This window comes from Scyliorhinus canicula, chromosome 11 (assembly GCF_902713615.1).
Source record: "Scyliorhinus canicula chromosome 11, sScyCan1.1, whole genome shotgun sequence".
Lineage (NCBI taxonomy): Eukaryota > Metazoa > Chordata > Chondrichthyes > Carcharhiniformes > Scyliorhinidae > Scyliorhinus > Scyliorhinus canicula.
The window spans coordinates 120381443-120404018 of record NC_052156.1 but is presented as its reverse complement, the minus strand read 5'-3'; the positions used below and the strand labels follow the sequence as shown (position 1 = coordinate 120404018).

General features: G+C 48.1%; 1 pseudogene; it reads left to right on the top strand.

Moving 5' to 3' along the window:
• Positions 1 to 19247: 19247 nt before the first annotated feature.
• On the top strand, positions 19248 to 19413 carry LOC119974052 (annotated as a pseudogene).
• Positions 19414 to 22576: the final 3163 nt, after the last annotated feature.

The window sequence follows — 22576 nt, the reverse complement described above, 5'->3', positions numbered from 1 at the left end:
ACTTAAAATCTAAACAAAATCCATTAGCCCAAGTTTTTATGATGCTTTAATAGCACCTCTTATAGAACAGTACAGCACAGAACAAGAGTTCTGTTGCCAAAAAGATTAGCTGTCTTGCAAACCAGGATTTAAAAAAACACTACTGCAGCAGTCATCCACACATTAACCCAAGCTTTAAACCGGTACTGCACCAAACACATATAATACAATATATCCAAAATTCCTACATTCATCGCAACAGAGCTTGGGTATTGCTGAACAAAGATATTTTGTTGAAGCTTTTCATTTGTCTCTCATCAGGGCAATGTCAGGGGAAACAACAGCTTTTTGCAATATGAGAAGAAAGTGCCACTTGGTTGTCAAGTGGACTCTATTTGGGCATGGCAACACCTCTACCAGTCAGAGTCTCTTCTCAAACAGTATAATGTTGTTCCCCTTGACATTGGTATTCTTGTGACTGTCCTGATGAGTGCAAAATGAAAGCTTCAACAAGATGTCTTTTTTCAGCAATGGTCAAGCCATAATCTATGCACCTCCCCTTAACAGCACAACCCACACAGTGAAGCCAGGTTTTGAATTGTTAAATATTGGCAATTATGACTCCAGAAATCTAGCAAGACTTTTGGTCATTACCAAATAGAAAATTCTGGAAATACTCAGCAGGTCAGACAGCATCTGTGGAGAGAAAAACAAAGTTATAATTCAGTTTGATGATCTATCACTGGGGCTCGTTGATGAAAAGATTATCAACTGGAAACATGAACGATTTTCTCTCTCTCCACAGATATTGCCTGGCCTGCTGCATAATTGCAGTATTTTCAGTTTTTATTTAAGATTTCCAGTTTCTGTATCTTGCTTTGCTTTTGGGAATTAACCTTTTTCTTTTAAATCAGCAAAATATAATTTCTCTCGGCCCAGTGGGAAATGTGCTTTCTCGCCGCATTGAACTTTTTCTTTCCAGAACTTAATTCATATTCGTGACACAGAATCCAACAAAAAAAACTGATTACAGAATTGTGCTCAGTAATCCAGATCTTTTGTGTGTTATGGAATGTCATCAAGGGAAATAGCCCAATTAAAATAAATGGCAAAAATAAAACCCTCCACAAAATGCCAAAATAAAATTCATGCATTTTATTTTTTTGTTGTTGAACAAGGGCTCTGTGTTCTTCCCTTTTTATGAGATCGTCAAACTTTCAGCTATTGTGAGAGAAGCAAATGTTTCCCCTTTTCACCCAAACAAGTGCTAAGGACACTCTAAGGTAGAGTGCCTCCTGCCAAATGTAACAAATACTTCCCTTGTACAGCCATAATAATGTACCAGATTGTCCTCTCCTGACTCCGCTGCACATTCTGCTTGTCAAACTAGCACCAATGTTGCTGACTATTGCCAGCATCTATAATTGCCAGTCTCAACTTCAGCCGCAATGCCAGACTGGATATTAAGATAATAAATCAAGATAACACAAAAGTAACGGTTTGTTTTGCTAACCTCTCCAGCATTTTCACAACATCGCGACGAACTGGTGGTGGCTAATGTGCCCGAGGAATTTTTTGTTCCTTTTTCTTTTCAAGAGTAGATATGAATTGAGTGGTCTTGTTCCAACATTTTGGGGAGGAGAAGGGGGATAAATAAAAAGGACAGACAAGTCACTCAAATGGTGGCTACAATAAAATTAAGGCATCCACCGGATGGAGCCGGTTACCTCCTGTCACAGCTGTGGAAGAGGAAATTCTATCATGGACTCAATTATTTAGAACAATTGCCTTGTGCCTGTGCCACTCTGACATTTGAAAAACCTGAGTTGAATCATTTTGGAGATAGCACAAAACTTACTTTAGCCGAATGGCAGAAGATCTCCTCAACTGCATCAATGATATTCCCTGAAACTTAAACTCCTTAGTATCGATGCCCTAAATTGGCATTACAACCACATTAGTTCGATAAATATTGGTTAACAGCTTGTTTTTACTAATGTGTCTATTAAGAACTGTCACATCTGCCAACAAGGCAGAACTGGATTGGATATGTTATTGTTTTTTTTGTAAGTGATCATCCTGCATATCTTTACTTTCAAATTGAATAAAATATCAAGAAAAGTACTTTACCAAACAACACTGCATCTTAATCATCCATCTTTGCACGCATAAGCCAGGCATCTGGGTCACCACAAAATTATGCTCTGAAATTCATTATTATTTTCTCACAGCAGATAAAAGTCACACCGAATATTTCTAAACCAATTTTATATTAATGATTTTAACCCACGCCTTGTGCAACTGCTCTATTTTCATCATTTGCTTTGATTTGAGTGAAAATTATATTCTTTGCCAGATGAACTTTTGGAATTCTGAAAATCAAAATATAGTTGTGATAAATCATACAGAGAATAGACAATATGTTTGCAAACCAGCATATTTAGTGGTTTAATTTCTTTTTGAATTTGCAACCCTTAACACTTTAGTGTAAAATACTTTAAGTGTATCATTTTAACACTCCTTAACCGGTTTAAACAGTACACTAAATGAGGAAATCAAATCCCTTAAAGTTTGAATGTTATTTGGAATGACTGGTTAATTTTTGATAAGTGTCATTTCCAATCAGTTCACAAGAGCTGGTCTGTAGTCTGTTGTTTGTTGTTACTACTTTGTTGCTTTCAACTATTACCTATCCCAAAGTAAAATTGATAATGAGCACGGTTTTCCCACCACGTTGGTGGCAATCTGGCGCGCAAATTGGGCATCGCACTGGGCCTCAAACCGCGGGCGAGTCACGTGGCCCGTGACGCCCAGCGCAATCTGGATCATGCCCTCGCTGGGTGAATCGTGCCCTTATGTAGCAAATAATTCTTTCAAAAGCAGAACTCCACAACAGTTCCTCAGGTACATACAGTACCAGCAGCAAATAATTTGAAAAATTAAGTTTACAATATCTGTACTGTAAGGAAGAGTACATTGGAGAACTCTCTGAAAAAACAAAGCCCACAGCATTCTTACAATGTGCAGTAATATAATGGGTTAAAAATTAAGTTTTGTTTCAAATGGGGTGGGAACTTGAAAATGCAGAAAAAAAAATGTTCCTCGCATGTACAAAAGGATGATCAGAAGCCAGACTCCACACAGAATAACTGCTCCTGGTTGCACTAGAACATAGAACATACAGTGCAGAAGGAGGCCATTCGGCCCATCGAGTCTGCACAGACCCACTTAAGCCCTCACTTCCACCCTATCCCCGTAACCTAATAACCCCATCTAACCTTTATTTTGGTCACTAAGGGCAATTTATCATGGCCAATCCACCTAACCTGCATGTCTTTGGACTGTGGGAGGAAACCGGAGCACCCGGAGGAAACCCACCCAGACATGTGGCGAACATGCAGACTCCACACAGACAGTGAGCCAGCGGGGAATCGAACCTGGGACCCTGGCATTGTGAAGCCACAGTGCTATCCACTTGTGCTACCGTGCTGCCACTATGACCTCATCACCTCTGGACATAATGACAGCATCACACTGCCTGCCACACTTTTAAAGGGGGAATACTTCCAATTAAATCCAGACAGAAAAAATAAATCCCTTTAAACTGAAACCAGGATGAATAGATCATTGAGTCCTTCGAGTCTGCTCTGCCATTCATCATGAGCACAGCTAATAGTCCAACTCAGTAAACTATTCCTGCGTCCCCCCTCGATCCTTTCAAAGAACAAAGAAAAAAAGAACAAAGAAAATTACAGCACAGGAACAGGCCCTTCGGCCCTCCCAGCCTGCGCCGATCCAGATCCTTTATCTAAACCTGTCTCCTATTTTCCAAGGTCTATTTCCCTCTGTTCCCGCCCATTCATATACCTGTCCAGATGCTTCTTAAATGATGCTATCGTGCCCGCCTCTACCATCTCCGCTGGTAAAGCGTTCCAGGCACCCACCACCCTCTGCGTAAAAAACGTTCCACACACATCTCCCTTAAACTTTCCCCCTCTCACCTTGAAACCGTGACCCCTTGTAACTGACACCCCCACTCTTGGGAAAAGCTTGTTGCTATCCATCCTGTCCATACCTCTCATAATTTTGTAGACCTCAATCAGGCCCCCCTCAACCTCGGTCTTTCAAACGAAAACAATCCTAATCTACTCAACCTTTCTTCATAGCTAGAACCCTCCATACCAGGCAACATCCTCTGCACCCTCTCCAGGGCATCCACATCCTTCTGGTAATGTGGCGACCAGGACTGCACGCAGTATTCCAAATGTGGCCGAACCAAAGTCCTATACAACTGTAACATGACCTGCCAACTCTTGTACTCAATACCCCGTCCGATGAAGGCAAGTTTGCTGTATGCCTTCTTGACCACTCTATTAACCTGCGTTGCCACCTTCAGGGTACAATGGACCTGAACTCCCAGATCTCTCTGCACATCAATTTTCCCCAAGACCCTTCCATTGACCATATAGTCCGCTCTTGAATTTGATCTTCCAAAATGCATCACCTCGCATTTGCCTGGATTGAACTCCATCTGCCATTTCTCTGCCCAACTCTCCAATCTATCTATATTTTGTTGTATTCTCTGACAGTCCTCCTCGCTATCTGCAACTCCACCAATCTTAGTATCATCTGCAAACTTGCTAATCAGACCACCTATACCTTCCTCCAGGTCATTTATGTAGATCACAAACAACAGTGGTCCGAGCACGGATCCCTGTGGAACACCACTAGTCACCCTTCTCCATTTTGAGACACTCCCTTCCACCACTACTCTCTGTCTCCTGTTGCCCAGCCAGTTCTTTATCCATCTAGCTAGTACATCCTGAACCCCATACGACTTCACTTTTTCCATCAACCTGCGATGGGAAACCTTATCAAACACCTTACTAAAGTCCATGTATACGACATCTACAGCCCTTCCCTCATCAATTAACTTTGTAACTTCCTCAAAGAATTCTATTAGGTTTGTAAGACATGACCTTCCCTGCACAAAACCATGCTGCCTATCGCTGATAAGTCTATTTTCTTCCAGATTTGAATAGATCCTGTCCCTCAGTATCTTCTCCAACAGTTTGCCTACCACTGACGTCAATCTCACAGGTCTATAATTCCCTGGATTATCCCTGCTACCCTTCTTAAATAAAGGGACAACATTAGCAAATCTCCAGCCCTCCGGGACCTCTCCCGTTCTCAAGGATGCTGCAAAGATATCTGTTAAGGCCCCAGTTATTTCGACCCTCGCTTCCCTCAGTAACCTGGGATAGATCCCATCCGGTCCTGGGGATTTGTCCACCTTAATGTCTTTTAGAATACCCAAAACTTCCCCCTTCCATATGACAACTTGACCGAGAGTATTTAAACATCCATCCCTAGCCTCAACATCCGTCTTGTCCCTCTCCTTTGTGAATACCGATGCAAAGTACTCATTAAGAATCTCACCCATTTCCTCTTGAGTCCACGCATAACTTCCCTCTTTTGTCTTTAAGTGGGCCAATCCTTTCTCTAGTTACCCTCTTGCTCCTTACATACGAATAAAATGCTTTGGGATTTTCCTTAACCCTGTTAGCCAAAGATATTTCATGACCCCTTTTAGCCCTGTTTATTGCGCGTTTGAGATTCGTCCTACTTTCCCGATATTCCTCCAAAGCTTCATCAGGTTTGAGTTGCCTCGATCCTATGTATGCTTCCTTTTTCATCTTAGCTAGTCTCACAATTTCACCCGTCATCCATGGTTCCCTAATCTTGCCATTTCTATCTTTAATTTTCACAGGAACATGTCTGTCCTGCACTCTAATCAACCTTTCCTTAAAAGACTTCCACATTTCAAATGTGGATTTACCCTTAAACAGCTGCTCCCAATCCACATTCCCTAGCTCCTGCAGAATTTTGTTATACTCTGCCTTTCCCCAATTTAGTACTCTTCCTTTCGGACCCCTCTTGTCCTTGTCCATGAGTATTCTAAAACTTACGGAATTGTGATCGCTATTCCCAAAGTAATTACCGACTGAAACATCAACCACCTGGCCGGGATCATTCCCCAATACCAGGTCCAGTATGGCCCCCTTCCCGAGTTGGACTATTTACATACTGCTCTAAAAAACTCTCCTGGATGCTCCTTACAAACTCTGCTCCATCTACGCCTCCAACACTACACGAATCCCATTCAATGTTGGGGAAGTTAAAATCTCCCATCACAACCACCCTATTGCTCCTACATTTTTCTATAATCTGTCTGCTTTTGGGAGGCCTGTAGTAAAGTCCCAACAATGTTACTGCACCCTTCCTATTTCTCAGTTCCACCCATATTTCCACAGTGCTCGAATCCTCCATTGTGCCCTCCTTAATCACAGCTGTGATATCATCTCTGACGAGTAATGCAACTCCTCCACCCCTTCTACCTCCCTCTCTATCCCTCCTGAAGTATCTATACCTGGGATATTCAGTTGCCAGTCCTGCCCTTCCCTCAACCAAGTCTCAGTAATACCAATAGCATCATATTCCCAGGTACTGATCCAAGCCCTAAATTCATCTGCCTTACCTGCTACACTTCTCGCACTAAAACAAATGCACCTCAGACCACCTTTGCGTTCATCATCTCTTCCCTGTCTACTCTTCCCCTTAGTCACATTGAGTTTATTGTCTCGTACCTTACTGGCTTTAGTTGCTGCTTCTTTACTGACCTCTAATTTCCTAATCTGGTTCCCATCCCCCATCCACATTAGTTTAAAACCTCCCCAACAGTGTTAGCAAAAGCACCCCCTAGGACATTGGTTCCAGTCCTGCCCAGGTGTAGACCATCCGGTTGGTAATGGTCCCACTGCTCCCAGAACCGGTTCCAATGTCCCAAAAAATCTGAACCCCCTCCCTCCTGCACCATCTCTCAAGCCACCTATTCATTCTGACTATTCTTGAATTTCTACTCTGTCCCGTGGCACTGGTAGCAATCCTGAGATTACTACCTTTGAGGTCCAACTTTTTAACTTATCTCCTAACTCCCTAAATTCTGATTGTAGGACCTCATCCCTTTTTTTACCTATATCATTGGTGCCTATATGCACCACGACAACTGGCTGTTCACCCTCCCCCTTCAGTATGTCCTGCAGCCGATCGGAGACATCCTTGACCCGATCACCCGGGAGGCAACATACCATTCAGGAGTCTCGTTTTCGACCACAGAAACACCTGTCTACTCCCCTTACAATTGAATCCCCTATGACTATAGCCCTGCCAATCTTTATCCCGCCCTTCTGTGCAGCAGAGCTAGCCACGGTGCAATGAGCCTGGCTACTACTGCCTTCCCCTGGTGAGTCATCTCCCCCAACAGTATCCAAAATGGTATACCTGTTTTGGAGGGAGATGACCGCAGGGGACACCTGCACTGCCTTCCTGCTCTTTCTCTGCCTTTTGGTCACCCATTCCCAGTCTCCGTCACCAATCCTAATCTGCGGTGTGACCAACTCACTGAACGTGCTATCCACGACCTCCTCAGCATCGCGGATGCTCCGAAGTGAGTCCATCCGCAGCTCCAGAGCCGTCATGCGGTCTAACAGGAGCTGCAGCTGGACACACTTCCCGCACATGAAGAAGTCAGGGGCATCGGCCGTGTCCCTGAACTCCCACATTGCGCACGAGGAACATGACACGGGTCTGGGATCTCCTGCCATTTTTACCCTTTGCCTTAACTGATTACAAATATAGTATCAAATAATTAATAAGTGAAAAGAATAAAGATTTTACTTACCAATTGTAACTTGACAACAGCCGCTTCATAAACCACCTTCAAATTTGGCTGACCGCACTGCACGTATGCAAATCTCCCCGGAACAGCCAATTAGTACTCCACTCTGCTGCCCTCTGCTGGATGCTTGCTTGCACTCGAACTCCTCGGGTCTCTTTCACAGGTGCACCTTCAAATTAGGCTGACCACACTGCACGTATGCAAATCTCCCCGGAATAGCCAATCAGTAGCTCCGCTCTGCTGCCCTCTGCTGGATCACCCCTTTAGCCGCCAGAACAATATCTAGCTCCTTCTTGAAAACATACAGGGCGGGGTTCTCCATTTCAGACACTAAGCGCTGACGCCCGGACTGAATGGCGGGTGTTCCACGGTTCCGATCGGGGTGCAACTTCCAGAATCATTCAGGACATGCAAAAGGTTCAGCACTCGCGCCACGTGAAACTAGTGCACTTCCAACGCACACCGTCATGTGGTTCGCTGGTGTTGGGAACGGCACTCGATGAGTCTGACAAGTCACAGCTGCATATAAGCATTCCAGACCCCACACGCACTCTAATTCCACCCAAGAAGATGCCATCCCGGAGAGCGGCTCTGAGATTTGCGAACGCAGAGCTTGAGATATTACTGGATGATGTGCAGGAGAGATGGGACACCCTGTTCCCTAGGGTAGGGACAAGGCTTCCACCCACTGACATCAATTGGGTCTGGGCAGAGGGTGGGAGCACATGGGCCCCACCTCGACGGCTGACAGCAGTGTAGGAAGAAGCTGCATGACCTCCTCAGGGCAGCCTGGGTGAGTCACCACCTCTGTGCCCTGGTACCACCCCCATCCCACACTCCCGTAACCCCCTCCCCCCGAGGCCAACCGAACCCCACCGTCCAACAGTCCACTCGCACACCAACCTGCCAACACCCATACCACCCGCCATGGCCTGGTGCGCCCCACACACAGGTCACCAGCTGGGGACTCCCTGTGCTGCCCACGAAGAGAGTGTCTCACATTGTGCATTAACTGTCCCCTCAGGAGAAAGCGGCCAACAGCAGGTGGGAGTGGGAGAAGACCAGAAGGGGCTCACTGGACCTATAGCCCCTCACCATCACGGAGCAGAGGGCGATGGACCTGGTTGGTGGGATGGGAGACCGGGCAGCCACAGAGATGGAGGTTGGCATTAGGACAACCAAGTGCGTTGCGATGTCCCTATGGCACATGAGTCGCCCCCCACAGACACACCATGCCTACCCATGATCTCACCATGTATCTTGTCTTTTGTCTTGCAGTGGCACCTCCTGACGAGGCAGGGCGGCTAGTGTCTCTCCTTCCCCGCCACCCCCCACAACCCCGCGGTTCACCTGCCGATGGAGCAGGACCGTTCGGTGCCCCTCACCCCCTGCCACAACCCCGCAACACACCGAAGCACAAGTCCGAGGACAACGCCGCCTTCTCGCCACCAACACCCTCCACCATCCCAGAGGCACTCACCTCTGTTGGGCACTTTAGAGAAGAGGCTCTTGGGGCAGGAATTGGTGCGCACAACACGCATGTAGTGGTGCATCAGGTGGCGGTACGAACCCCCAAGGGGTCATGATCTCCAAGGCCTGGGTTACTCAGTGTGGGCGGTGGCTGAGGCACAGGATAGGGTAGCCATGTTACAGGCAACCATGTATCAGTACCACTTGGACATTGATGCAGTGCTCCAGAGCATGGCCCAGTGACGTAATGGTTGCGGGCAACAAGAGCTTTGACCGGCGCTGGCTGACCTGAGCCAGACACACAGCCGCTGAGTGACGTGGACAGTTTCAAAGGGACGTGGCACAGTCCGTGTGCTCCATGGCTGCAAGCACCCTGGTTGAGACAAGAGCTGGCCTCCAGGACTGGCAGCTCCAGGTGACGGTGGTGCCCAAGGAGCTCGCTCCAGCCACACTCTCATCCCAAGGAATAGCCCGGAAGCCATTGGGCAACCCGAGGGAGGAGGAGGTGATGGGGCCCATGCTAGTGACTCTTACAGTTGAGGTGCTGGTGCGCCACAGTGCCTCTGAATCCTCCCCCCACCGCAGCTGCCCTGGCACATCTGATGAACAGGATGGCACCATGCCGCCTGTGACACCTGAAAAGCCGCCGGGCCCATCCTGGCCCAGTTGCTCCAGAGGGCAGCTGCTGAAGGGGACCCAGGGCACAGGGTGGGATAGACAGCAAGCCGCCTCCACATTAGGACACGTAAGATTAGAAATGTAAGTTAAGTTGGCTTGGCTGCAGCACATGGGAATGTGTTAGGGTAAAGTTAATGTACATAGCACTGTCACAAAGAAACACCTGTTTACCAACGTTCCAAACAGCCTTGATCCTCTATCTGAAGGGTGGGAGGGATGGGCTGGGCTGGTGCAGAGGATCTGCTGGGTGGGGAAGGGAGAGGATGTGGGAGGCCAGTGATGTGGAGTTCCAATATGGTCAAGCAGACCCAGTGAGTGACCCACCACCACTCATAGAATAGCCAACATGCAGGCAGGGATCACCCGGGCGGACAGTGGAATGTGAAACCAGGACGGCAGTCAGACTCTGTCAAACAATGCAGAGCACCAGAGCTCATCGCAGAGCGGGTTGTCATCTTCCTCCATTTCATGGACCAGACCCGCTGTTACTGCCAACCAAGAGCAAATACCCTATGGTGCAGCTGATGGGAAGCATGGGGCGGGGGGGGGGGGGGGGGGGGGGGGGATGGGGAGGAGGGTGCAGATGCTGGGCTGAGTGGGATGGAGTGCAAGGAAGGGGGGGTCATTGTCTTTGGGAGGTACATGGAAATGGAGCAGGATAGTTGAACTGCCGGTGGCCAGGCCCCCTAGTCGGTGAAGCTAAAGGCGATCAGGCAGCCCTGGCTAACATGTGTGGCTTCCTGTGCCTGCACAGGCCCCAAGTCCTGTCCATCCTCCTTGCCGGGCGAGGCCTGCCATTCCTCCTCCTCCTCCAACATGCATGATGTTGTGGAGGACGAGGCAGGCCACCACGATGTGGCAGACCATGCTGGGGCTATACTGAGAGGCCCCACCATTGTGGTCCATGCAACTCTACCGCAACTTGAGAACGCCGGTGCACCACTCGTGACACTCCTGGTGGCTGCATGGGCTTTGTTATAGCGGTTCTCCACATCGGCCTGCGGCCTTCGGATAGGTGTCATCAGCCATGACCGCAGGGTGCAACCCTGGCACCCATGAGCCAATGCTTGACCCGAGGGTGTGACTCGAATGTGTCGGGCACCGACAAGTTTGCCAGGATGAAAGCATTGTGCACACTGCCTGGATACTGGGTCGCATATCAACTGCAAAGTCATTGAGAGGAAGCCCTTCCGGTGATGAATGACGCCCCCTCATGCACTGGTGCTTGTAGAGTGATGTGTGTCCGATCTATCACCCCCGGATGATCACCCTGTGATGGCGGCAAAGCCCACTGCTCAGGCAACCTGATGGGCTTGGTCTAGACTGAAGTTGACGTATTGTGCCACCTGGGCATATCGGTCCATCGCCGGACAGATGCACATGTGAACCGTCACAGCCACCGGGAGCGTGTGTTTTCCCCCATACCCCCACAGTTCCATCATTTAGCACAGATGTCGCATGGTCTCCCTGCTCAGCTGCAGTCATCGGCGACACGCTCGGTCCGGCAAGTCCTCGAAGTCCACCTTCCATCCTCCTCCTCGGCCTGTTGGGTGGCCAGCTCTCCAGCCTCGCCAACTGTCCACTGCTCCTCTGGGGAAGGCTCCTGTTTTGCAGGGCCCCTCCCAAACAACACCCGCTTGTGCAGCCTCTTTGCGTCCTCAAGGGCTGCTGCGGCCAGTTAGATGCCAAATATCCCTGGTGGAACTCCAAAATCTATTGCCTGCAGGGGATAAAGGGCAGTCACGTTAGCATGGTGAGTACTCCCGTGGCCATCCAGGTTCAACAGACTTCACGCTGGCCTTGCCTACAGTGTCGTCCCTGCTCAATGCCCCCCCACCCCAGCTGTTCCCTCAACACTCTGCCATCCTCATTGCATTCCTGGCCCCGTTGGGGACTGTCACCGGGAGTCTCTAACCCCGCCACCCGTCCATGGGGTATTGGTGGCTGGTGCTACCCATGCCAGCGCAACACTTCACTGCCCCTGTCCTGCGCCCTCCTGTACAGTCTAATGAGGGTGTCCTCCTTTCGTGGGCCATATGCTATCTGCCAGCAGCGTGGCACCTGGTTGTGGGTTGGGCGGGTTGGGGGGAGGGCACTGTGTGTCACCGACTAGCACTTTGCAGGGCCATCGGGCTGGGTGAGAGGGGTGGGCATTCGTTGGGAGCGTAGCTACGGTGTTCCGTGGGTCCTGTTTGCGATGCATGGTTGTGCCTATCTGTCTGGGGGAGGATAGAGTGCTGTGCTCTTCCCCTTGGGATTGGGGGAATTGGGGGGCACCCATGGCCGATGGAGCTCTTCACATTATTGGGTCACATTGACAGCCAGTGGGGTGCACAGCCAGATGGCTGCTTTGTGGGCTGTGGCAATGGCGATCCATCTCCTGGTCGCTCTCCCCACTACTCCCCTGGCCCTGGTGGACGCAGATTTATTATCGAATTGGTCAAATAACGAAAGGGAGGCACAGAGACTTTTTTTGTACAGCAAGTAATCAGCCTCTTGAATGTGCTTTCTGGAAAATGGATGGATGCAGATTTAATAGTAACTTTCAAAAGAGAACTGAATCTGTACAGGGAAAAAATAAATTTACAAGGGTGATGAAGAAAGTGATAGGAATGGAACAAATTGTAAAGTTAATTTAAAGCATTGGATTAGGTCCAATAGGTCAAATGTGCCCCATGCAGGGGCAGCACAGTGGTGCAGTGGTTAGCATTGCTGCCTCACGGCGCCGAGGTCCCAGCTCTGGGTCACTGACCGTGTGGACTTTACGTGGGTTTCGCCCCCACAACCCAAAGATATGCACGGTAGCTGGATTGGCCATGCTAAATTGTCCCTTAACTGGAAAAAATGAATTGGGTACTCTAAATTTATATATTTTTAAAATGTGCTCCATGTGGGGCTGTATTGTCTTTGAGGATTGACTTATTAGGCTGACCTTTCATGATATGACAAAAACAACAGTCAGGAATTATATGTCTTTGAATTATATGCCTCTTTGTAACCTAAGAAACATTCTAGCTAAGCCAGTGCAGGAACAGTATGGATCCAGTTCCAAATATCTCTGAAAGCTAGTGATTTGAAACAAACCTGTTGGACTTTAACCTGGTGTTGTAAGATTTCTTACTGGGCTCACCCCAGTCCAACGCCGGCATCTCCACATCATCATTATAAAGTGAAGAGACCAAACAGAAGGTGGCAGAAATCTTAAAATGTTGGTCTGAAGAGGCAAATTAATAACTTGTAGTTACTGAGGTACCCAAGTGAATGTAGTTATCGAGTGAGGTGCACCCCTACAGGGAACAATCACAAGTCTTTTGGAAACATATACAGATACAAGGTTTGAACAGACTGATGAACTTGGAGCGCAGGATTATAATTGTTACATTCAATCCACTTAAGTTTGTGCTTTCTTGCTAACTCTCATTTCTTACTTTCTTGATTGTTACCCTGGTTCTTGTCTTGTGGACAGAGCAACCGTAAAACTTTGCCTAAAATTCCAAATGATTTTCAATGGTGTAAGAAAATAGCAGTGTCAAAGATTTAGCAGTTTGTACATGTTTCTTCTGCAGAAAGCAGCAAAATATCCACCCACATCAGAGGAAAAATCAACTGGTACTTGACCTCCCAAAATGTGTCACAAAAATGTGCTTACACTTTCATTAGGGTTCAGTTCAATTACCAATATGAAAAACTGCGTCTGCAAACAATGGATGATCATGACATGTCTAGCATGTTTCTGATTGGTCCATGACAACTTAGTCGTGTTTTTTCTCTCCTATAGGCTCATCTGAGTTTCCATTTAATTTACAATAATTGCTGTCATTGGCAATGCTGCCGATAAAAGCAGTGATGGTGACATGCTTTTCCAGGACTGTTTCTCTCGACTTGACAGAATACAACAGTAGTGTTAGGAGTGGGATAACCTCGTGCTCATGTAGTCAGTAGTGCTCACTTCCTGCAATTTATTCACAAGTGCCAGCTACTTCTGTTGGTGGGAGCTCTTTAGCATAATTGAGATTTCCTTTTGCTACTTAATGCGCCTCCTTTTGAAATAAGCATGTCTCCTGACTCACTGTGAGCAGAACCACAAGAGACTGACTACACTGTAAAGTACTGCATTAAGGTTGGCCTCTGGAAATCCTCATGTTTTAATTAAGGAACAGTCAAAGCAAATTAAGGACACCTTCTCGTGATCACTCATGGCAGTCGCACTTCAAGTTCACTCCTGTGCTCTGACTTCTAAATAAAACATAAGACCACATTTTTCAGTTCCAAATAAGTTGATTAAGCAACTAATATTTTTCAGGACAGTAGATTTCTAAAAAATCACGACAAAATAACAAAAATCAACTAGTGATCATTTAGCTGTGTTGGTCCAAAGGAACTGCTTATTTGAAGCACTTAACCTAATTTTGAAGTTGTGTGTTTCAATCAAGTTTTCTGACAGCTAATGTGTAGCACAATACTCCAAACTTTAAGTAACTAGATGTTCCAGATTATAATTTACTGAGAATGCAGTGTTGAGACCATTTGCAGGTCACTTTACCTCATTTATGGGTCCCTATGCATTTGTGAGTCTCTGGTGGTGCAGTAGAGTATGTCACTAGACTAGCAATACAGAAGTTTGGGATAGTAATCTGGAGAATGTGAGTTCAGTCCCATTAAGGCAGCCGGAGAATTTTTGATACAAAAGGAATCAAAAGATATGTCGGGTGGGATTCTCCGACCCCCCGCTGGGTCGGAGAATCGCCGGGGCCGGCATCAATCCCCCCCCCCCCCCCCCCCCCCAGCTGTGTCCTGAATTTTCCGGCACCAGAGATTCGGCGGGGGCGGGAATCGCTCCTTGCCGGTCTGCGCCCCCACCCCGGCGATTCTCCGGCCAGCGATGGGCTGAAGTCCAGCTGCTGTCAAGCCTCTCCTGCTGGCGTGGATCAAACCACCTACCTTACCGGCGGAAACAGGCGGCCCGGGTGGGCTCTGGGGTCCTGGGCGGGGGGCGCGGGACGATCTGGCCCCGGGGGGGCGCCCCCACGGTGGCCTGACCCGAGATCGGGACCCACCGATCGGTCGGCGGGCCTGTGCCGTGGGGGCACTCTTTTCCTTCTGCCTTCGCCACAGTCTTCACCATGGCGGAGGCCGGTGAAGTCCCTTCGGCCCCGGCTGGCGTGGCACCAAAGGCCTTCCATGCCAGCCAGCGGAGCACCAACCACTCCGGCGCGGGCCTAGCCCCTCAATATTAGGAGTGACTTCTGCACCTTTGGGGTGCCCGATGCCGGAGTGGTTCACGCCACTCCATTACGCCGGGAACCCCCACCCCGCCGGGTAGGGGAGAATCCCGGCCGTGATTTGAGGAATGTGAGTTTGAGGGAAATGATTAGCCATGACCTTCTCGAATTGAGGAGTCGGCCCAAAGGGTGAATTCAGGTTGCCCCCTCCTGCTCTTATCTGTTATCTTCTTATTTTCTCATAGTTCTTTAGTTTTGTGGCTTTGAGAGAAATCTGGGGTGCAGGGTGGGGGAAAGCCATGTGCTAAGGTGCTGAAATGCCTGGTTGATTTTACTAGAAAGAACAGCTGAAAATATGCTGTGTCAAAGCCATGGGTTGATCTTTTCACAACAATTTATGGGGTGGAGCTTCCAACCATCCCCAAAAGGCCATCTGATGCTAGTGGATTCAAGCCAATGTGCTTTAAGTGAATAATTCAGGTTGTCCATGCAGCTCTGAAGACCTGTCTAAGTGTGTAAGGTCGTGCAACCAAGGATGGATATTGGGACTCCTTCAGAGTCCTGGAACTTTGTATTTTATGAATGTGTAGTTGTGATATTATAAATATTGTAAAAAATGTTAATCGTCCTGTCAAACAAACACAAGAAGCTTTAAAGATGGCTGCCATAAGTCATCTGGACCACAATTCTCCATCCATTGGGATTCTCTGTTCCCTTTGGCAGCACACCTCCACCGATAGGTTATACAGTGGTGCGGGGTGGCTTCAATGGAAAATTCCAGTGATCAGAGTTGGGAGTAGAGAATCCCGCCAGTGAACAGCATGCCACCGAGAAACGCACAGCTGGGGGACCGGACAATCCAGCCCTTGGCTTTTTCAACTGCAATGTAGTCAGACTTCCATAAAACGTTAAGTGCATTGTGGGCAGACATAAGACATGAAAATACTTTTGAAACTCAATCAGTCTTCAAACAGACAATGGCTTCCCCTGGAGGTGTGAACATGTTGCCCCTTTTGAATTCTGAAGCTAATAAGGGAACCTTATTTGGAATGCTAATTGGGATTATCACTTGCCTTATTTGGAAGATCACTTTCATATAACATAATAGCAGCTATTTTAATTTTTCAAACTCCCAAAAGGACAAATCAGTAAGTCTGGTACCAGCTTGCACCAGTATACCGTGGGATTGAGCTGCCAGTCCCAATCTGGTACCAGGGCCGTAAAAACTGTAAAACTAGTAGCGTATGGCCCTAGCACAGTAAAACTGGGCATAGTGCGTGGGGCATGACACCAGAATTACTGGCCTTAGCACTGCCCGTAGCCCTAGCTAAGGCCAGAGCATATCTGGCACCGTAGGCAGCATGGGTGAGGATGGGTTATTTCCCCAGCTCTCCACTGCACGGCACTGAATGCTGACACTCCACTGCTATTCCATTCATAAATATATGTTCATTTTGATTTGTTTCATTAGATTTAAATGCTGCAAACATATTATGGTGAAGATGGGTGTCTGTAATTGAATGCGTGTAAAGGTGTCCCAGGTTTGTGTGGGTTCAAGTGCTGAGGGCTGTGGCTCATATTGGAGAGTCCTTACATTATTAAACATTGTTTCTTTATTTTGGAAGACCAATGCAATTAGTATTTACATACACAATCTGAAAATTGATCCATGGGGGCAGAAAATGAATGTTTTTTGTAAAGCATTTTACAAAACACAACATCCCTCCATTCCCTAATGACTCCAAACCGTTGGCTGGCTTGGTACTGCTTGTGCTGAAGTAGACCTTCTCTGTTAAATAATTATTCACGTGGACTTGTTCCTTTGCAACGTCCTCCACGCTAACGCAATTTTATATCAAGGTGGTTGGTGTAGCATGCTATAGACGGGAGAAAAGAAGGAAGAAATAAGTCACAGTTGAAAACTGCAAACTGTAGACAGAGCATTCAGCTAGGTCAGGGATAATAATAATCTTTTTTTCACAAGTAAGCTTACGTTAACACTGCAATGAAGTTACTGTGAAAAACCCCTTTCCGGGTCACAGAGGGAGAATTCAGAATGCCCAAATTACTTAATAGCACGTCTTTTGGGACTTGTGGGAGGAAACTAGAAAACCTGGAAACCCACACAGACACGAGGAGAACATGCAGACTCTGCATGGACAGTGACCCAAGCTGGGAATTGAACCAGGGACCCTGGCACTGTGAAGCCATAGCGCTAACCACTATGCCACCATGCGACCCAATGCACTTTCAGCGGGCAGCAGAATGGGTATCTCGCAATCAGGAGGAAACCACTAATGTTTGCATCATCCTTACTTTTAATGGCGCTCAGCTTCATGGGTGAAAGAGAAGGATTTGCTGGTGTAGGTGAGGTGACGCTTCCCAACCGGGCACAGTTGTATGAAAGCAGGCTGTGAATAGAAATTTTATGCAGAACCCAGGAAGAATTCTCAGCAACAGCCTCAGAAAGGGTTCATGGCCAAGGGAAGACAAAGAGAAAGGTATTAAAAAATCGACTCCTGTTTCTGCCAAAAATAAGTCCACGCAATTTGCAAGTGCTGTAACTGCAGACATTGTGAGGAATAGGAAACCTCTCTCCCCAAAAAGCCTCCTGAAGGGCGGCATGTGGCGCAGTGGATAGCACTGGGACTGCGGCGCTGAGGACCCGGGTTCGATCCCAGCCCTGGGTCACTGTTCGTGTGGAGTTTGCACATTCTCCCCATGTCTGCGTGGGTTTCACCCCCACAACCCAAAGAGGGCAGCAGGGCAGCAGGGTAGCATGGTGGTTAGCATAAATGCTTCACAGCTCCAGGGTCCCAGGTTCGATTCCCGGCTGGGTCACTGTCTGTGTGGAGTCTGCACGTCCTCCCCCTGTGTGCGTGGGTTTCCTCCGGGTGCTCCGGTTTCCTCCCACAGTCCAAAGATGTGCGGGTTAGGTGGATTGGCCATGCTAAATTGCCCGTAGTGTCCTAATAAAAGTAAGGTTAAGGGGGGGGGTTGTTGGGTTACGGGTACAGGATGGATATGTGGGTTTGAGTAGGGTGATCATGGCTCGGCACAACATTGAGGGCCGAAGGGCCTGTTCTGTGCTGTACTGTTCTATGTTCTATGTGCAGGTTAGGTAGATTGACCATGCTAAATTGCCCCTTAATTGGAAAATTAAAAAATAATAATTGGGTACTCTAAATTTTTTTTTTTTTAAAGCCTCCTGAGCAAATGCCAACTGGTCAACTGCAGAAACTATCATAGCTGCTTAATCAAACCTCAAGTTTCAACCCTTTCACTTCATAAAGATAGGAATTCAAGCAATGGGAACCACAATTCTATCTCACAGAGACTGACCTGAAGTATCCTCTTAACTTTATCCACCTTTAATCTTTGTACCTGTATTACTTTATCACACTTACCGAAGTAACTTTCAGCCTTTGTAATAAACTGACCGTTATCTTGTTTAAGATGAAAGCTTGTCAGCTGGGTTATTTTTATTTGAATCGCTCATAAATTAAAAGGGGCAGGGGTGGCTACATAGACACACACACGTACACACACATACTTACCTCATGGACCACTTTAAGAAAACAGCAATGGCACCTGTTAACAAAGGACAGAATAATCATACATTCTGCATTATATAATAAAACACCACTGTTGTTTTAAAGCAGCGTGTCACCAGTGGATGTCAGCTGGTATGCAACAGTAGAAAAAGATGACAGAAAGCCAGTTTGTTTTAAGTCATTAGAGACCAACATTGAAGCTGGCGGTACCTGACCTGTAAGTGGGAGTGATTACCAATTTTCCTTGTTTCTTTCACATTCTTGTAAATTTCAGAACTTAAGTTTTAATTCCAGGCCTTAATTGGTAGGTTTATATCCTTTAATATTAGTTCTTCATATTGCCACTTTGTTTCAGGATGAGATTCAAAATAGGGGTGGTGGGGGGTTGGGGGGGTATATCTACCGTCAACTTGCAATCTGAAAACTGATAGAAGGATGATATTATGAATCCCTCATGATCATTCAGCAACAAAGGCACACTTAGATATGTTTTTTCACACAGTGAGACAGCTGAAGGTGCTTCACCAGAGTGTTATCAAATATATATTTCACACCAAATCACATTAGGAAATATTAGGACAGGTGGCCACAAAGATATGTTTTAATATCGCTTCTTGGCCTTGTGGCTAAAATCAAGTGTAGTACCTGCTCTGCCTTTTGGCTCAGATTTGGTATGTCTCTCTTGTGGGGACCATGAGATTGGATTCAATTTTAATTGGTTTTTGGAGCAGGCAATTAGCTGGATTAGGGGTTCGCCTCTGATCCACACTCTGATCCCTGGCTTTGTAACTCAGAAAAGGTAATTAAATAAAAAAGATAATGTTTTAATAAATGTCATAATCGAGAATGGTAACTTGGAGAAAGTTTAGAAAGAGTATTTCAGATCTTGGGGACGATGCAGCTGAAGGCCAAAGGTAGGGCAATGGAAATCAGGGATTTGCAAGATATCCAATACATTTATTATGAATATAAGAGGCTGGATTCTCCATCCTTCGTCTAAGTGCTGACACTAATGGAGGAAAGATGGAGTTCCAAGCCAGAAAAATCAGCACCATACCCACGCCGATTCCGCTACCGGTGAGGGACTAGCACCGGCGCCGCATGGAACGCCAGCAGAACACACGGAAAACACTGCGGGAATCGTCACATCCATGGTGGACACCTGCAGGGCTAACAAGCTGCAGCCACGCATGGACTATACACCACCCACACACGTACAGCGATCGCAGCCGAAAAGATAGCACTGGTTGGGCTGGAGCGCGTCCCATCCACCCCGACCCCACGCACACCTCCTGGCCACTTCCCACTACTTCCCCCAGCCCTGACAGAAGCCCCTCGGCCAGCGGCATGAATGTCGGTGAAGTAGGCGGTGCTGGCCACTGTTCCCCGCCCCCCCTCTCCGCAGCCACCACGCCAGTTTCATGATTATTATTTTTTATTTTTTTTAAATAAACAATTTTATTGAGGTAGTTTTTGGCTTTATAAACAGTTACAGACATCATCAGAAAGAAAGCAAAAAAGGCAAAAATGTGCAAACATCCACGTACTTTCAATACTTCCATCGTAACATATTGCACAAGCCCGCTCCCCTCCCACCGGTACTACCCGCCATATTTTCCCTCCTACTCTACTCTACCCCCCCCCTCCCCCCCACCCACCCCCCTGCTGACGCTCACTCTCCCGCAAAGAAGTCAATAAATGGTTGCCACCTCCGGGTGAACCCCTGCACAGATCCCCTCAAGGCGAACTTAATTTCTTCCATCCCCAGGAAACTCGACATGTCCGCAAGCCACCACTCAGTCTTCGGGGGCTTTGAGTCCCTCCACGCCAATAATATTCGTCGCCGGGCTATCAGGGAAGCAAAGGCCAACACATCGGCCTCTTTCTCCCCCTGGACGCCCGGGTCTTCCGAAACCCCAAAAATTGCCACCCCTGGACTCATCACCACCCTTGTTTTTAGCACCTGGGACATGACCCCCGCAAATCCCTCCCAGTACCCCCTCAGCTTAGGGCATGCCCAAAACATGTGAACATGGTTCGCTGGTCCTCTCGCGCACCTAGCGCATTTGTCCTCTATCCCGAAAAATTTGCTCATCCGAGCCACCGTCATATGGGCCCGGTGAACGACCTTAAATTGGATAAGCCCGAGCCTAGCACATGTCGCGGTCGAATTTACCCTACTCAGGGCCTCTGCCCACAGCCCATCCTCCATTTCCCTGCCTAGCTCCTTCTCCCATTTAAGTTTCAGTTCCTCTGTCTGGGACCCTTCCTCCCTCATGAGCACCTTATATATACCCGAGTCTCTGCCCTCCCCTTCTTCCCTCCTAGAGACTATTCTGTCGAGGATCCCCATTGGCGGGAGGCGCGGGAAAGATGGGACCTGTCTACGAACAAAGTCCCGCAACTGTAGGTATCTAAAATCATTTCCCCTTACCAACCCAAATTTCTCCTCCAAGCTCCTCAAACTCGCGAAGCTCCCTTCCAGGAACATATCACCCACTCTTCCCGCCCCTGCTCGCCGCCATACTCGGAACCCCCCATCCATACTGCCGGGGGCAAACCGATGGTTGTCGCAGATTGGCACCCAGACAGACGCCCCCATCTCCCCCACATGCCTCCTCCACTGGCCCCATATCCACAGGGTCGCCACCACTACCGGGCTGGTGGTGTACTTGGCCGGCGGCCGCAGTAGAGGAGCCATGACCAGGGCTTCCAAGCTGGAGCCCCTGCACGAAGCCGCCTCCACCCGCTCCCAAATAGACCCCGTACCCACCATCCACTTCCTTATCATAGCAATGTTGGCCGTCCAGTAATAATTAATCAGACTCGACAAAGCCAGCCCTCCCTCGCTGCGGTTCCTCTCCAGCATCGCCTTCTTCACCCGCGGGGATTTTCCCACCCAGACAAAGCTCATGATCATCCTGTTAACTCTTTTGAAGAAGGACTGTGGGACAAAGATCGGGAGGCACTGAAAAATAAACAAAAATCGAGGGAGGATTGTCATCTTTACAGTCTGCACCCTCCCTGCCAGCGACAGCGGGAGTGCATCCCATCTCCGAAACTCTCCCTTCATTTGCTCCACCACCCTGGCCAAATTTAACTTATGCAGCCTGCCCCAGTCTCGTGCCACCTGGATTCCCAAATACCGGAAATTTTCCTCAACCAGCCTAAACGGTAGCCCTCTCAATCTGTTCTCCTGGCCCTTGCCTGGACCACAAACATTTCACTCTTGACCGTATTTAATTTGTATCCTGAGAACTGGCCGAACTTCCTCAGCATTCCCAGTATAGTTCCCATCCTGGCCACTGGGTCCGACACGTACAGGAGCAGGTCGTCTGCATAAAGAGAAACCCTGTGTTCAACCCCGCCCCTCACCATCCCCTTCCAACCCTCTGCGGCTCTCAGCGCAATCGCCAGCGGCTCTATGGCCAGCGCAAACAGCAGCGGGGAGAGCGGGCAGCCCTGTCTGGTCCCTCGGTACAACCTAAAGTACTCCGACACTTCTCTGTTGGTCCTGACGCTGGCCCTCGGGGCCTGATATAATAATTTGATCCAATCCACCAATCCCTCCCCGAACCCAAACCGTCCGAGCACCTCCCATAGATAGTCCCACTCCACCCGGTCAAAGGCCTTCTCGGCGTCCATTGCCACCACTACCTCCACCTCTCTACCCGCCGGGGGCATCATTATCACATTGAGCAATCTCCTCAGATTGGCCGCCAGCTGCCTACCTTTCACGAACCCCGTTTGATCCTCCCCAATCACCTCCGGTACACAGTCCTCCATTCTACCCGCCAGTACCTTTGCCAGGAGCTTGGCGTTAACATTAATCAGGGAGATTGGCCTGTAGGACCCGCACGCTTCCGGGTCTTTACCCTGCTTCAATATCAAAGATATGGTGGCTTGTGACATTGTCGGCGGCAGGGTCCCTCTGT